Below are 17333 nucleotides of genomic sequence, written 5' to 3'. Positions count from 1 at the left end.
CAAAGAGGTACATTGATACAATCGTGTTCTAGTTACGTTCTACCAAAAGGTGCACCAGATGTAATAGCAGAATGTACAATGTTATTTTCCTAGTTTTCGCACGTGAGACGGTGTCCCAGCAGTAGTGCGACAGGTTGACATTTGTCCATTAGCTACATGTTAATATAAACACACACATTGGCCATATTTCAATATCGATCATGCGATCCCATTAGTGACATTCATTTAGTTTACCCAGTTTCTTAGTGAGTCCAATTGTACAATTTTAACTTCGCCTCAGTTGTTGTATCCTTATTGGTATGCAACCGTGTATATCATATTGCATCGGTTTGAGGGAATATTATTGGTGAATTGGCAATGGCTTTCATGTTCTTGACGCTAATCCTCACATTTCCGACGATTTGAACTCATGTTTACTGAGTATGAGTGCATTTCTGGGTATTTTTCGTTAAGTGTTTCCACACATGTGAATCACCCTGCTTCATCTGTTATGCTCTACCGACTCCAGATGTCTTTCTAGAGCATTTGAGCACAAATTCGCTACACTTCATACTCAGAACGTCACTGTTGCCCGGCATCCGTACCTGGCGATTATGCAACCACACACAACGGGCATGAAGGTGTCCGCCATTTTGTATTTGTTCCAGATATCGACTTATTACAAACGAATTATTGTTACCTGGTAGAAATCTTATCAATTCATATGCATTTAGACCAAGTTTCATTTGGCAGATTATCCGGGACTCCCTATGTTCCTTTGGGGAATCCTTTACGCGTGCATGGTAGGATTGTGAAACATGCAAAATTCAATAGAGCAGGTATGACTTCTTCAGTGAACTTTTTACCCGCCCTCTTTATGTTGGATAGTTTCCGAATTATTGGCGTCCGAAAGTCATTTTCCCACGCTTTCGGCACCTTGTAGATCTGAAACTATGTCCGATAGCCGAAAATTCAACAGAAGTTTTTTTCTTGTCTCAGTGGCAGGAGTCACCTCCCAAGAGTTGTAACACTTATTTTGCAACACCCGATATATATATATATATATATATATATATATATATATATATATATATATATATATATATGGCGTCCCCTACTTCCTAAAAAATTATAATGGGAAAAGATAGGGATGGGGACTGCGTGACGTCATGCGTCGACCTTTCTTTTCAGATCCACTTTTATCCCTGTCTGAAGAAACAAAACGAAATAGACCGATCGCTTTTACTACTTCAACCATCAATATCATACAAGAATAGTCCATATTATTTGAACCATCGATTTTTTAAATTTTTCCCAAGAGGAGAGGAAAGATACGACCTGCTCGGGAGAGTAATACTCCCGGAAGTACGTTTTTTTTTCGCGCGCTACTCTAGCCAGCTGTTTTAATTTGGTCAGAAAATTTATACAATGGAGATCAAGGTGGAACAAAACGAGCCGTGCGGGGCTTCTAACCCGTTCGTACTACTACTATTACTACTTGAATCCATACCAAAAGCGATTTCCGTTACTAGCACGTAGCACTAGCACGCTTGACCACGAGGGCCGACAGAAGTAAGCGTTTGATTTCTCCTATATGAATGCTACGTGGGAAGAAAAGGACAACGCCAACCGATCAGAACCATATATTTCAGGACTAGCTCAGGAGAGTAATGCTCCCGGAAGTAGGAACGAAAACCACAGTTTTGATTGGTTGGCGTTATCTATGTCTTGCCACGTTGCATTCAAATAGCAGAATTCAGACGATTGTTGTTGCCGGTCCTCGTGGCCGAGTGGGTTTGCGATGTATGTTAGCAACAAAAACCTCTTTTGGCGTGAGTTCAAACCCGGCCCGAGGAAAGTTTTTTTAAACTTTTTTTTTTTACATTTTTATAATACTTTTTAAATTAACATAATACGAAAATAATACTCAAAAATGTGATTTACTTACTTTTGTGCAGATAAGTAGTAGTAGTAGTAGGAACGGGTTAGAAGCCCCGCAGGGCTCGTTTTGTTGCCCTTGTACTCCATGATATAAGGCTCGTTTTGTTCCCCTTGTACTAAATGATATAGATTGTGTGACCAACTTAAAACACCTGACTAGGATAGCGCGTAAAACAGCTGGCTAGAGTAGCGCGCGAAAAAAGGTACTTCCGGGAGTATAAGATACTCTCCCGAGCGGGTCGTTATATTTCGTTCCTGCTTCCGGGAGAATTTCCGAGCTTTTCCTAGAAAGAGTAGTGATCCTCTTCCGTAATGGTTTGCGTGAGTGCAATGGAAAATCTGAATCGCAATGTTTGTAGTGTTTTAAGCTTCGCAGTCTTTACGAAGACTGGTACGGAATAAAGCCTATGAGCAAGATGCATTGGGCACATTATAACAACAAGATGCTGGATATTGCTTCATGAAGTGGGAGATGGAAACACTTGGCGTTGCTAGGATACGAAGATAATGCTTGTAAACAAAACACGCGAGATACAGCAAAGAAGAATTGGTGCCGGTAGTTTTTAGTGGTTTTTGATCAGCATTATTCTTTGAATTTATATCGGGTAATTCAAATTAAGTTATTGTAGGTATAAACAAAAGTTAGATTTAAACTAATTATTTATTCTGTTAAATAGATAAACACTTAATTTATAAAAATGAATTTAGTTTTCTACTTAAAAATAAGTACGGTATGATAACTTACATGTCCGCTGCTATAGTTGTGTGGGCGTGTGCCTTTGATGCATGTGGTTCCGGGTTTGACTCAGTAGGAGAGCATAAAAATTAATTTTTGCCATCATTTACTTTTATTAATCATCTGTTTTTTTTTTTTTTTTTTTTTTTTTTTTTTTTTTTTAGCCTAGCGGGCTTATTCTTGTCATTAAAATAATAATAAATTTCATTCCATAAAAATATGCCATGCAATTGCAGGCATTACTCGAGACGGTTCTGCCAAATTTTAACATTTCTTACATTTTCAGATAGAGCGTTGTGTTTCTTGTACCGGAGTATGCACTAAATGAGGAGGGGAAGGTTCTAAATTAATGTTCCCCCAGGTAGGTTAGTAGCTGGGTTGGTTTCTTTCTGTACTAAGGTTTATACATTTAATTTACACAGTATTGCAGAGCGAGCGTTAGCGAGTGAACGCGGGTTAGAGCCCCGCAGGGCACGTTGTTTTCTGTCTTTATACTGCTCAATGGGAAGGGGAACCAGTAATCTAGAACCTTGCCAATGAGAAGCTCCATTACTACTTGCAGATTGAATTCAGGACGACACAGTATAAATAGAGTGTGGACGTATGGCATAAAAACCACAGTGCGTAGAACACGAACCAACTTGTGTTAGGTGGCCACTAAAAGTACAAATACTATCTAACCGAGTCATTGCAGGAGTAGAGCAGGGGGTCCGAGCGGAAGTGAGGAGATGCGTCGGTAGGTAGCAGGCGCGTCAGCTTTTTGGAACTTTGGAACTATTGTTGGAACTTTTTTATATAGCAATTACCAATTTATAGCACACAATTCTTGAAGAAGAGAGTTGTCATTTTCTACGGATCATGCTACTAAAGGAAATAGGTCACTCATGACAGCTTAAATACAGGCTGCACCTTTGATTTGTAGCAACGCAGTAGCACCTAACTTAAAATTTGCACACTACACACATACACACTTCCCTCGCAGGTTGCGGACTGATCCACTTTAGTCGAATACTCTAAAATTCCGAGTGACCCATTCTTATGGTGGGATTGTTCTGTTTAAAAAGTCAGTAAATTTCTTTGGAACGCGTAAGAAAACGTTTCGATTTTTTGAACTTTTTGTCCTTTTTCGATCACTGTAATCACATCGCACTTAATTGAGACTTTGTCTGGAGCATTCCAAATCATCACTGAGGTAATAGTTCACGCTTTTTGTAGATCATCAGAATTTATTGGATGGCCATTTCAAGTAAACTTAAAATTTGTGTGTTTCGTAATCGTAATTTCCACCTAAGATTATTTCGGTTTAAGAAAACGGAGGAGTAGGGGGAGGCTCATTTTACTATTTCAGATAGCCTTCTTGATCAAAATAATAATAATAATAAAAAAAAAAAACATACAAGAAAACCTTTTATTCTTCATTTAATGAATGTGAACCACAAATATCATCAAATCATTGCACTTTTATTGTTCCCAGTGTTGCTAACTGTGACATCAAAGTTAACGAAACTTCGCTAACTTTAAAAGGCTGCAGTTAATTCATGAAGCATTGGTCGAGAATGGTATTTGGTGTGTTTATTACTCATGTAAAGTTGAACCATCTGACAAAATTTCAGAATTTTAAAAGATGCGCCCAAAAATTTTAGCATTTTTGAAAATTTTGGGATTTTTGAAAATTTTAGCATTTCTCGAATTTTTTGCGGCAAAACGGTTGCACACAGAAGCGATACATTTTTTTTTTTTTTCGGAAAGCGGGTAACCAGGTCTTACTAACCGTGAAAACATAATTTTAAAATTCGAACCGGAAGTGCTCGAAAAAAATTCGCAAACTTCGACTTTTCAGATAAATTGACGTTCATTTGTTAATTTATGTACAAAAAGATACGCATGCGCAAACCAAACTATAATAAAATATAGTTTATTTATATCCCTATGTACATACCACAACAAGAATTATAACTCTACCTGTCTCCATAGCCGAATGGTGAGGCTCCGAAGTTGACCATTTTTCATGTCTTCTACAATTCATAAATTGTACTCCCCGTCTTTGATGGCCCATTACTTGGCGGGAATTTCTTTTTCGACAAAACAAAAGTATGGGTCTCTTAAAAACATGTCTAGTTGCTATAAAAAAAAGTTCCAACAATATCTGAGATGGTGATGGTACAATTTTATATTTTTTTGCCTGAGTTGAAATGGAAGGCATCACATACAATAATTCCACTATCACTCAGAATTATTTTAATATGCTGTGCAATGACAGTAATTACGGCATTACTCGAACCGACGGCTCTACCAAATTTTCAGGCCTATGTTTAGCAGAAGGGGTCCACCTCTTTTCTGTTTTTTTTTTTTTTTTTTACATTTTTGGTAATTTCTGTTCCCATTCGGTTAGGTAGATTAGGTTGGGTTAGGTTAGTTTAGTTTATGTTATATTAGTGTAGGGGTCCTGCATATTTAAAAAAAATGATAGTATTTCGCTTATTTCTACTAATATTAGATTAGCTTAGGTTAGTTTGTTACATTAGATTTGGTTACGTTATGTTACGTCTAAGTACTTGCATTATTAGTTTCTCCTGTAAATTTTGTGTTTTTTACATGCTTGTGGACCCCTTGTACTAAACATACTCCAATTTTCACACATTTGTTGCATTTTCCGATTCCGATTGCCGAGCATGCACTATATGAGGAGCTAATACATGAACCACGAACTAACTTGTACTAGGCAGCCACTAAAAACACGAATGCTATCTAACCGAGTGAGGGCAGGAGCGCAGCAGGGGGCTTAGTGGAGCAAGAGGGTGCGTTCGTAGAGAGCAGGCGCGTCGGCGACGGGGGGCATACGCATAAACAAGGAAAGCTGAAAAGTACATAAAATATCCCCAATAATTTTCACCTAAATGTACCTAATGACTGGACTAAGATAATAGTGGCAAGCTTCGTGTTTTTTACACCTCACTGTTAATGCCCAGCAGAAAGCGCATTTAAAAAATCAGGTGATTTTTAAACCATACAAAAGTTGCAATTTTCAGTCTTTTAAAGTAATACGTTGTATTGTAATAAGACAATGATTATTCTTCATTCTTACTCTAGTACGAATTGTTATGAAAGTCCCAGAAGTCAGATATAATAAACTTGTAAGTTGTAACACAGTGACGATGGAATGATATACGTAGTGAAGATAAAGACAGAACATAATGTTATTTTTGAAGAGGGTATAGTGTCGAAACTTACATTTGTTTGTGTTTGTGTTTAATGAATAAATGCGTTGCCGATGTATTATTTGTTTGAACTCACACATGTGCTACAATAAATTATGTATGCAGTATCAAGTAAGTTTTTCCTTTTCTTTTTGTATTTTGTAATTCAGATTAAAAATATTGCCTACGATGTATATGAAATCCAAAACTTAACTGTAAATATTTCAAGAATGAACAGAACACCCAAAATGAAGCTCTTAATGTGCAGCGTATCATGTGAATGTAAATATTTCTCATGTTTTATTTTAATTTTATTTTGTTTCAAAAAGAGGGTGTGGTAAATTTTGAAGTAAAAATACTACATACAATTTTGCTAGTTATTTGTGTATTTTTTTAAATGTACTTACTTTTGTATATGAGAGGTTAAAAAATTCTTCTTATATACATTTCTTAATCTTTTAGGACTCATAATGTAAATAGGGCTTATGTTAAGGATTAAAATTGTTTGAAATATCTTCTCGAAATTCATGGTTCATTTTCGAGATTTTATATTATCTGCATCAACCACTAATTAAATAAATTTTTGTGTTGTATAGAAGCCAAACAAAATCTGCGTTATCAATTTAAAGATAATTTTTTTTTTAAATCCCAAAATTTTCCAAGCAAAAAAAGCGAAGCAATTTTTTTTTTCTTTTCAAAAAAGACTTTTTCTCCGAGCCCTTGCATCTCTAAATAAGTACAATTAAGAGTTTATGTGTCTATCTGTCTTTGTGTGTGTCTGAGCGCAGCCTGGGGACCAGACGAGTGGACCGACAGTAACCAAATTTTGGTCACGGGTACCTTGTTCCAGGCCCCAGACCAAGAGGAAACGTTTTTTTCTTTTCTTTTTTTTTTTTCAAAATTCGAACCAGGCGTTTACCGGAACATGTAAAAGTAGTAGAAAATGGCCGATATTAGTGTCGAATTCATAGTTTTCGCAGTCGCTGAGATCAATGGTGAAACTCCGATCGCATTGACTTCCAAATTATAACAAAATACTTTGGCTTGTGTAATATTTACCTGTACCTTGGGCAGAAAGTACTCATACATATGCACTATACTTGGTAGAACGTTAATTTCATATTAACGTAAGAAGAATGTTTTTAATATATATATGAGATTATTATGGGATAGTTGTTGATATGGACATGCTTTATGGTTACCTAGTCAGTGAGTTTGTGTACTTAACAGTTTTAAGAAAAGGATATTATAAGTTATATCAAATAATAAACCAGTTTAACATCGGTTATAGACGTTGTCAGTTTTATTAAAAAGGTGAGATTAATGGTATTTAAATATCGAAGCTAATATTTTTTTAATGTCAAAGAAATACTACCACTTCAAATTTTTACCTCAGCAAACGAACCAGGTTTACGACTATCATTTTGATAAGTCGTTGTAAAAATTTGGTTTACCTCACCCGGGACTTTGTAAATTCAGTTCCCGAAGAAGAAGAGTAAGGTTGAATTTACTTTTATACTACAGTTAATGAATACGAACTTAACCATATTGCGAAGTGGTAAAGTAATCATAAGAAAAATGGTCAACGAAACAATGCAGCAGGAATCAAATACTAGTGACAAAGGTGAAACTAGTGTAACACCAGGTTTGACATGGGAGGATCGACTCTTGTTAGCTATACAGCGACAAATAATGCAGATGACTACCGAGATAAAGAAGCAAAGGGAAGAATTAATTAGACGAATGGAACAGAAGTTCGACGAAGCTAACAAGATCATGGAACAGAAGTTCAACGAATCTAACCAAACCACGGAACAGAAGTTCAACGAATCTAACCCGACCATGGAACAGAAATCCAACGAATCTAACAAGACCATGAAACAGAAGATAGAACTGAGGTTTGACGAAGCTAACAAGCAATATGAAGAAAGTTGTCCGAAGAGTATTGATGAGCGAAACATAGATGGTGTGACGACACAGCATGTCATGGATAGGAACTATCACTCAACAAGAACAAGGAATGAGAAAAAGAAGGTAAAGTCTAGTGTTAAGATGAGTGAAATTCGAGTTATGAACAAATTCATTGGTAAGTGTAATGAAAATGACTTTTTGCTGGTAAATAGAGATGCCACCCTCAGAAATCAACACTTCAATCCTCGATTGCACAAATCTGTTGTAGAATTTGTTGTAAATGTCTACAACGAATTAAAGGTCGTTAATCCTTTGCAATCGGAATCGAGAATAATAGCATCGATTCGAAATTTGCTTCCATTTAAATTGCAACAGATCTTATTTTCCACACAGTGTATGAGTTTCAGCCATTTATTGATGCTTGTCCAATGCTACGAAACTCAATACCAGGCCATGAATCCACAATCAGGAATGGGTAAAAATAAGAATAATTTAGATCATTTGGTGCCTGTTCGGAATTTAGATATCCGAAGTGTGAATAATACAAAACCTAACCTAAGCCGAGTATACTCTAGCAATCCAAATGAACAAAATAAGCAATGTTATGTAGGGACTCCGCCTAACCTAACTAATCATGGTAATTATGATGTCAGATCACTCAACAACAGTAGATATAAAAATAATCGAAGTACTGAGCGAAATTCCAGAAATGCAGCGAACTACGTGGATAGACGTAATTGGAGATCAAGAGATGGGACTTCATATCAACATCAAAATCACGATGAAAGACATGTACAAAACAATGTAGAACCTAATCATGATAGCGCAGTACAGTGTACATTATTAGAACCGTATGCAAGTTCGAATGTAACCTGATTACCGTTACTGAAATTAGGTTAAATTTATGTTAGTTGTAGATTCTTGTAAATTTTCATTTTTAAAGTTTATGTGTTAATATCAATAATGAAAACGATTCTTAAAAATACTTGAAATGCTTAAATAGAGTTTTAGGTAGACTGGAAAATTAATTTTCAAATGATTTTTATTCTTTCTTGTTAATATGAGGAATTATAATTCGATTTATAATTAATTAAAAGCAAAGATTATTTATATTAGATTGATTTGTGTTGAAAATTTAATTGTCAAAGATTATGTTAAGAAGAAGATCTATTCTATAAAATCAATTATCCAACGACTACCTTGAAGGAAATTCTTCTTTATTATAACATCTTAGTGCTACTATGTATGTCTTTAAATGTAACATCTGATTTATTTGTTATTTAATGCGCCCGTAAAGATTAATATTATTTGTAACCCACGTTTGTCCTTTACATTTTTTTGAAATCGCAACCTGCGACGACTAATTAAATAAGCGACGATATTTTAATAAGAATATATATTAATAATATAGTGGAGAATAATGAAATAAATATAATTAATGTAATTAAAGATAATTATTGATGAAATGAAAGATTTGTTATGAATGTATTTATATATATGTATATGTATACGTGAAATATAATGAATAGATATACAAGGTGCGATTAAAATATGATGGACATATACAATGTAAACAACACTAATGTAAACGGACCAGTGGTTCTTGAAGATAAAAGCCAAGCCTACTCATGACTTTTATATTCAGTCCCTTTGTCGAGCGACATTTTTATATAACAAAATACTTTGGCTTGTGTAATATTTACCTGTACCTTGGGCAGAAAGTACTCATACATATGCACTATACTTAGTAGAATGTTCATTTCATATTAACAAAAGAAGAATGTTTTTAATATATGTAAGATTATTATGGGATAGTTGTTGATATGGACATGTTTTATGGTTACCTAGTCGGTGAATTGGTGTACTTAACAGTTTTAAGAAAAGGATATTTAAGTTATATCAAATAATAAACCAGTTTAACACTGTTTATGGACATTGTCATTTTTATTAAAAAGGTGAGATTAATGGCATAAAATATCGAAGCTAATATTTTTATGCCAAAGAATTACTACCACTTCGGATTTTTATCTCAGCAAACGAACCAGGTTTACGACTATCTTATTGATAAGTCGTTGTAAAATTCACCCCATTCGGCTGCATGCCGGAGGTCACCGGGAGAAGGGAGAGATACCGAGACATGTAAAAGTAGTAGAAAATGACTGATATTAGTGTCAAATCCATAGTTTTCGCGGTCGCTGAGATTAATGGTGACATTTCCATTAGCGATGACTTTCAAATTCAGCTACCATTGTATACGGGCCGGGGGTTACCGAGACGTGAAAATAATCCAAAATGACCAATAGTAGTGTCAAATCCATAGTTTTCGCGGTCATTGAGATGAATGGCGATACTTCCACAGGCGTTGACTTCTAAATGCAGCCCCCCATGCGAAGAATGGGTATTTCAGTTTATGAAATATAAAGATGTGCACCGTTCTTTAGGACAAACAACGCAGAACTCCGGATAGAAGTAGAACATTAAGAGTCCTAACGTTCTGTGCTACTTACTGTCGCTACCTTCGCGTTTTTAAAACATACCTAATCAAAATGAAAATTAGTTGATAGAACACGAGCTTTTAATACATTAAGTGACAATTTATCACAGGGTATCTACAGCCGTGTTTGTGGTGCCGCTCTTCGGATGCTTCTACACCAAATATAAATGAGAAAATGCTAATCAAAAGTCCAGGACCAGTAACATGGTCCTGTTAATCCAGTTTTCTTCGAGGCAAGATAGCGTGGTGGGGAATGATCTATACCTTCATAGTTAATCTTATATGGTGGGCTGTGCACCTGCCAATCGATCGTATTACGGAACTCAAGTTAATAATACGCTCTGTCCTTCATAAACTTGATTATGTTGCATAAGGACGCAAAACACACTCGAATGCAAAGTTGTAAGGCATTAAGCGACTTTTTTTTTTTTTTGCCCACAAAAACTTCATGTTTATAGCCGTATTTGTAGCGATTGCCCATCAACTTCACTTGTAGCAAATGGAGGTAACGCCATGTAGCACAATGAAAACCTGTGGCAAATGAATATGTTTAAAATCGACTTCAATGCATTATGCGCTTTTTCTCCTTGTTTTGCATTATTGTAGACCTTTCGGATGCAATCAAGAAAGAATTACGGAACAAATTATTGCATTATGGGTAGCTGCCATTGTTGTACCAACTGATATTTTGAATGTGAAGAAGGAAAGGAAGAGGGGCGCCCGAAGAAAATTTTCTAGAGGGGGGGCCCATCTCCATGGTTGCTGTATTTCTGGTATTTAATATACATGTTTGCTGTATGGTATACATTTTCGTGCGGCGGGAGCTCATGTGGTTCGGATTCCACGTTAATCAGTAGGTCCACGTCTCATATAGCCTCTCTGCTGAACGGGACGTTAAACTCAAAATCAACTCAACTCAACAACATTTTCGTGAGCCAGACGGAGGCCCGGGCCCCACCCTGCCCCCGCCTTCGGGCGCCCATGAAAGGAAGAGAGAGAGAGAGAGAAGATGTAAATAAAGATGGTGAGTAATATCTTGGATAGAAAGGAAACAGAGTGAACAAGAATTATTAATTATGCTACAAACCACCAACTGATTAAAACAAAATGTTAAGCTAAAATTTCCAATCTTCGGACGGAAAGTATAAGTTTATGGAAAATATTTAAAAGGTACAAGGGGTGTTGATTTAAGGTTTCCCCTGATTCACTTACCGTTGACTGAGATTGACAAAATTTGGTACAAACATTAGTCCTTCTGTATATAGGAACCTCCAATGGCCACATATCTTTCCCATCGCTGTACTATGGAGACTTCGTTTGTAGAAGCCCGCAGAATGTTCCAGAAGCCATGACTTGACCATAGAAAGCAGCGTTTCATCGTCTTGGAAATGCTTTCCCTTCAAGAATGACTTAATAGCTGGGAAGAGGTGAAGTCAGGTGATGCAAAGTCGGAAGAATTTGGGGATTTGGAAGGATTTCATATCCACAGGATCGTGCTTCTGTGTGGGCAACTAGCGTGTTGCGACCTGAAATATTGTCTTGAAGGGCATGTACTCCTGTCGTCAGTATTGCGCGCCTCTTGGTTTTGATGGGATCCTGTAATTTTTGCAGCAGCGAAGAATAGTATGTCGCTGTAATTGTGGTATCCTTCACCAGGATATCCATCATTACTATTCCAAGCTGGTTACAAAAAGCTGTCAAGATGACCTTGCCCACAAAAGAGTGTTGAACACTGTCCTTTGAAGTTAGGTGAGTAAGTATGCATCCATTACTTTGACAAGGTCTGTCTCTAGGTCAGAGTGATGGGTTCGTGTTTCGTCCTCAGCTATTAGTCTGACATAAAGTTCTCCTGGTTTTCGTTGTACGGGATCAATTTCTAAGAGGAAAAATGACTCGTTCCTGCTTTTGGAAAGGTGTCAGTTGTCAGAAAACCATGTGAGAGACCTTACGCATGTGCAAATGCTCATGGATTATTTTTTCTGCAGACCCACACTTATCTTGATATCTTCAGCTAGTACGCGAATGGTTATGCGATTATCCTCAAAGATGGCTGCTTCCACTTGCCCAAATAGTGTCTTTATCAATTGCGTACTTCGGTCGCCCTGGAACGGGGGCCGTTCCAACGGAGGCCCGACTATACTTGGACTTGGCGATGGGGCTTCCTCTTAATAAGTCTCTTCATCTCACCAAATGTCTCTTTTGGTATGCAGTTTCTTAAGTACAGAAATTTGATCACCGCTTACGAGCAATTTTACTCGTCTTTACACTTCCTTTCACTTAGCCCTAAGTGCCTGTAACACAGAAAATATTAGGAGTTAAACGATGAAATTTTCTTCATAATCTATAGAGATATGTATCAATGCACTTGTAAAATTCCAATATTCTAATTAACTACAACTAGGTCAGGGGAAATGAACATCCCACGTATATTAAACCTCGTTTCTTCCTTTAGAATACATTTGTAAATCGAAACAAAACAATAAAAAACCACTTCCACTTATATATTGAGTTTCATTTCTCTGTCTTTAGGGGCTCATGAGATATTCTATTTTTGGCATAAATTTTGAATCTCCCAACTCCTCTCTTCGGAGATGTATTTTAAAAATTCTAAATTGCCTACGATTTCTTGCCTGGAGTTACCTAGAAGTATGCCAAGGCAGCGATATGGATTTATAAAAGGGACAATTACAGAAACAAACATCTAGCCGTTCAACTTTACGAATAAGATTATTGGTATGTTGGATTATAAAATAAAGCATAGAACAGGGCTCACACTGACCGTGAAAGCCAAGGAAATGTTTTAAAATATACTGAGAGCCATGGAAATCATGTATATTTCACAGTGGTTCTTTTTATTCTTTTTAATTTTTTTATAGTTACTTACAGAAGATTTGAAGAATCTTTAGAGACAAGAAGAGAAGAAAAAGATTGAAAAAAGAAAATTATTTTTAAAAATAAAATAGATTAGAGAGCGCCAAAAGGTATTAAAACTTCAAGCTTTGAAAGAAGAAGAACAAATTAAATAAAAAATTCAAATGCTACGAAAAAAAAGTTTTATTAGTTGTAAATGACCAAAGGGATAGGCTAAATTACGATATATGTTTACTTATGTATATTTCTGAACGTATTCAGAATGCTGAGATATTAAAGATATCATTAATGTATCATTATTGTTTGATGCAAAAAGTTTGAGTCATGATAGGTATTTACAGTAGGAAAGTAAGAATATACTGTGTTTAAAATATAGAAAGGAGAGCGTTCTGCGGCTGTGGTGTTGTGGTGTTGATAGAGGCCAATTAAAAACTTTTTTTAACAATTATAGTTTTCGCATACAGCTTCAGTACTCGTACTATTTTATTTTGAAAATGACAAAGATAACATGCTGTATTTATTAGGTATACTCAGGTCCGTATTAGCGGCACTGTGGCTCAGTGGTGGAGCGTTCACCTCTGGTGCGTGGAGTCCCTGGTTCGATCCCAGCTCGTGCCAAGTTGGCTTTATGGTGGACAAACAACGTGTTCGTGGGTTTTCTCGAGATTTTCCTGTCTCCTCCCACTTTATTCATTCCACCATTGCATTAATTTCTCATCATCACCGTCTCCTTTTGCCTGGCTAGCATAACCGTGGGACGTAAAGTTGAAAGATTTTATTTCAGACTTGTATTTACACATGGGTCACAGGAGCCTGAGTCCAGGAAGGCATATTTCCAGGGGCGGCATATTTAAAAAAGCCGAAATTAAAGTATGATATGCGAAAAGGAGATGCTGTTCACGAGAGAGAATTTTAAGGAAGATCTGTACTGAAAACAATGTTGATATCGAGTTTCCTCGTTTTGCTTACACATATCTGAATACGAACAATTATGGAGGGAAGGACCGCAAAATTTTCTTGGGTCTTGATTGATAAGAGAAAAGCATTCCACACAAACATTATTTCTACATACAAGTGATTCAATTATATTTAATTATGCACAAGTTTGATCATTTATTGGGATGTAAAAACTTCTACACAGTAATGTTCATATATTATTCTGTATTACGTATAAGCACTCACATCTAAGAAAGATGTATTTTTATATGATAAAAAATATGACCGTTATTTATCGATATCACGATATAGTTACGTGAATAAACTCGTGCAGATATATAAATTGGTGATGAAAAACTGGTACAAATATGACGATGTACGTATTTCTACTTTTAGCAATTAAGATAGTAAATTATTAATAAAATTACGTATCAAATAATCTCACTATTTGTCTAAATTGCAAACAATAGTCATAGGTTTTGGATTGTGGGCATACATGCGTCGTTTGTGGGGTGTATGTCACGGGACTGAAACTGTTCTAGCCATCGAGTGTGCTTGTTACCACGGATAGATGTCTGTAGTTTGTACTATGAAACGTTGTGCAGAGTTGCGTTCCGTTTGTGATTTAACAGGCGCAAAGGTGACGGTGATACCTCTTCCAATTCGAAAACTTTTGCTTTACGGATTCTTTCTAAGCCATAACGCTGCTGGTGGAGTGGCAGTTGTTTACAGCACACTAACAAATGGCACAAGAAATTTCGCACTGGTTGCAATAACCTCACACATCAGCCAAGGTCAAGTAGGCCGAAAACAATGGATTTCGAGGTCTGCCCTAGGTCGTATAGGCAAAACTAACAACTAGCACTCAGAAGTTGTCAGGCGAGCTCGGTATCTTACAGTTCAGCGTGGTACGTCATTCTTACGACCTCGGAAAGCATCCAGAGCTGCCGAATAGTGCTTCACGATTGATTCCAATTCAAACGCAGAGGCGAGTGAATATGCATGATATACTTTTGGAAAATCCGCCTGATCTACGTGTCCTGAAGAATAACATGCAACAAGATTTTTTTTTTTTTTTTTTTTCAAATTCTAACTTGCATTAAGTAAATGCAGATCAGGAACTTATCGCCAGATATGGGCGTTCCAAATATACGATAATGATTTCCATATGATGAAATTATGTGGGAATAATTCACTGCGAGTTGATTCCAGCCACCAGCACCAATTAATACTCTGAACAGTTCCGGTATATGTATGCTGTTATTGGTCAAAAATACCCTGCAGTGGTGAACAGAAAGCAGCAAAAAAAATGCACCTCTCGAATGACTTGGAATAAACTTCAGAGACTTGAGGGAATTAAAAATGATGCTATTTCTAGCACATAATCCACATCTCACACTCTCGGATTATCATCTGTTCCGCTCCATAGCTCACTTCCTGCACTCGCAATACTTCAAAAACCAAGAGTGCGTGGAAACTGCCATGAAGTTCTTTACCTCGAAAGACAAGAACTAGCCGATATGGCTTTAGAGATGGAACACGATGGCCTCTACTTTGAGTGCTAGGCAGCTTTCATTTTAATTGGATACATAAAGCAAGTAAGTGACCGAAATATTGAATATGACTCATCCTTATATCTTTCTGTGCGTTAAACTCTGGATTTTTTTATTTCGATATAGCAAGACTCAAACACATTTCTTTCACTAGACATTTTGTGTAAAATTTGTAGTTGTTATGTTACAATTACTAGTTTGTAATGTCTTGATAAACCTGAAATCGCAGCATTATCCTTTTTGGAATCCCTAGTATGTTTCGTGATTATAGTACTTATATTACGCAGTCTACATTTTAGCACTTGTTTTTTCAAAATTGTGTGGAAGTGATTAATAACTATTTTTACTAAAAAATGTGAGACTACTTATGACCAGTACGTCATGTTGTCTGTAAATTTAAATAATTGTCTTTAGACATATCTAAAAAATTTTAGTAATTTTGTAAATTTTCAAATCAGCATTTATTGTTAGCCATTTCTTAGTACAAATAATTGTTAAATTTAAAGATATGGAGATGTATATATCTACAACATATATGGATTCCATTTTTATTTCATTGTCGATGAGTAGAGAGCAGATTTCTGTTTTCTATTGCGTAACCATTCTCAATAGTTTACTCGAACATTTCAATGTTTTTCGTTAACCATTTGGTAATAAAAAGGTCGAGTGATTTTTATTTTGTACAGTAACCCTTAGGAGACAACCATCTTTATGCACTTTTAGTAATGTGTTATTCGCAGAAAAGACGTAATCTCTATATAGATCTTTTTCTAGTTTATCATCTGTTAGCCATGGTTCTTCCAACAGTTCTTCGAAATTATTTCTAGTTATGATTATTTGTAATTTTCATCATTTAATTTGCATCACTTACAAAATCAGTTGAAGACAATAAATAAATAAAATAAATTTAAAAAATCATGTTTAAATGTCTTTGTAAGTGTATCGGGAATACGCAAAACTGTTCAGTTGACACAAAATTGATTTTCCGGTCAAGCTTTTATGGAGATGTAGAATTCTCTATCAAAGAATATTAATGTTGTCTGGAATAAGAAAGCCATCTACTTCATTTTTTATTCTTTGAGGCAGACAGGTTTTCAGAGAGTGGGTGAATTAGCCCTACTATTATCGGACCTTTGTTTCAATGGTATAATTAACTTTCTTGAAAACCTTTGTTGTTGACTTGCATGCATTACCTGTCACATTTCTATAAATGTCTAAATTTAATAGCTTTTGGTTGAATTATATTGTTATATTCTTCCTTATATGAGTTATTTTGGCTAAAATATTACGGAGAATAAGAGAGATTATCTGATTTGGAGAATCGCATTTTGAAGTCAAATCCAAGAAGCAAGCTTTCGGAAGATCAGCCTAAAATGATTTTCCTTATTTCAATAGAGAAACTCTTGTTATCTGATGCAGTTTGTATATGGTGAGACCGTTAATTCGTGCCAGATCTTTACCTCTGCTCATGTTGCACATATAATAGACTTAAAACATTAACGAAGCATATTAGATCGTATGTGCTACATTTAACTCTGAAGTTGGAAAACCGACGGGAAACGGCCTGTCTAGATCGGAAGCCGGAATGTTTTTTCAAATAAAGAGTAGCTTGAAAAGAAAATCTGGATTCTCTCTCTCTCCCACACACACACACACACACACACACACACACACACATATATATATATATATATATATATATATATATATATATA

The 17333-nt window shown here is 35.9% G+C and overlaps 1 protein-coding gene across 1 annotated transcript in view; it reads left to right on the top strand.

Moving 5' to 3' along the window:
- Positions 1-2377: 2377 nt before the first annotated feature.
- Positions 2378-17333, top strand: part of LOC145666613 (katanin p60 ATPase-containing subunit A-like 2) — a gene marked incomplete in the record, with an annotated part of 83939 nt that continues 68983 nt past the window's right edge. The window contains 1 exon segment of the mRNA XM_081734045.1: positions 2378-2525.

Source organism: Thermobia domestica, chromosome 12 (assembly GCF_964235325.1).
Source record: "Thermobia domestica chromosome 12, izTheDome1.hap1.1, whole genome shotgun sequence".
NCBI lineage: Eukaryota > Metazoa > Arthropoda > Insecta > Zygentoma > Lepismatidae > Thermobia > Thermobia domestica.
The sequence above is the reverse complement of the archived record's forward strand: the minus strand, read 5'-3'. Positions and strand labels throughout refer to the sequence as shown.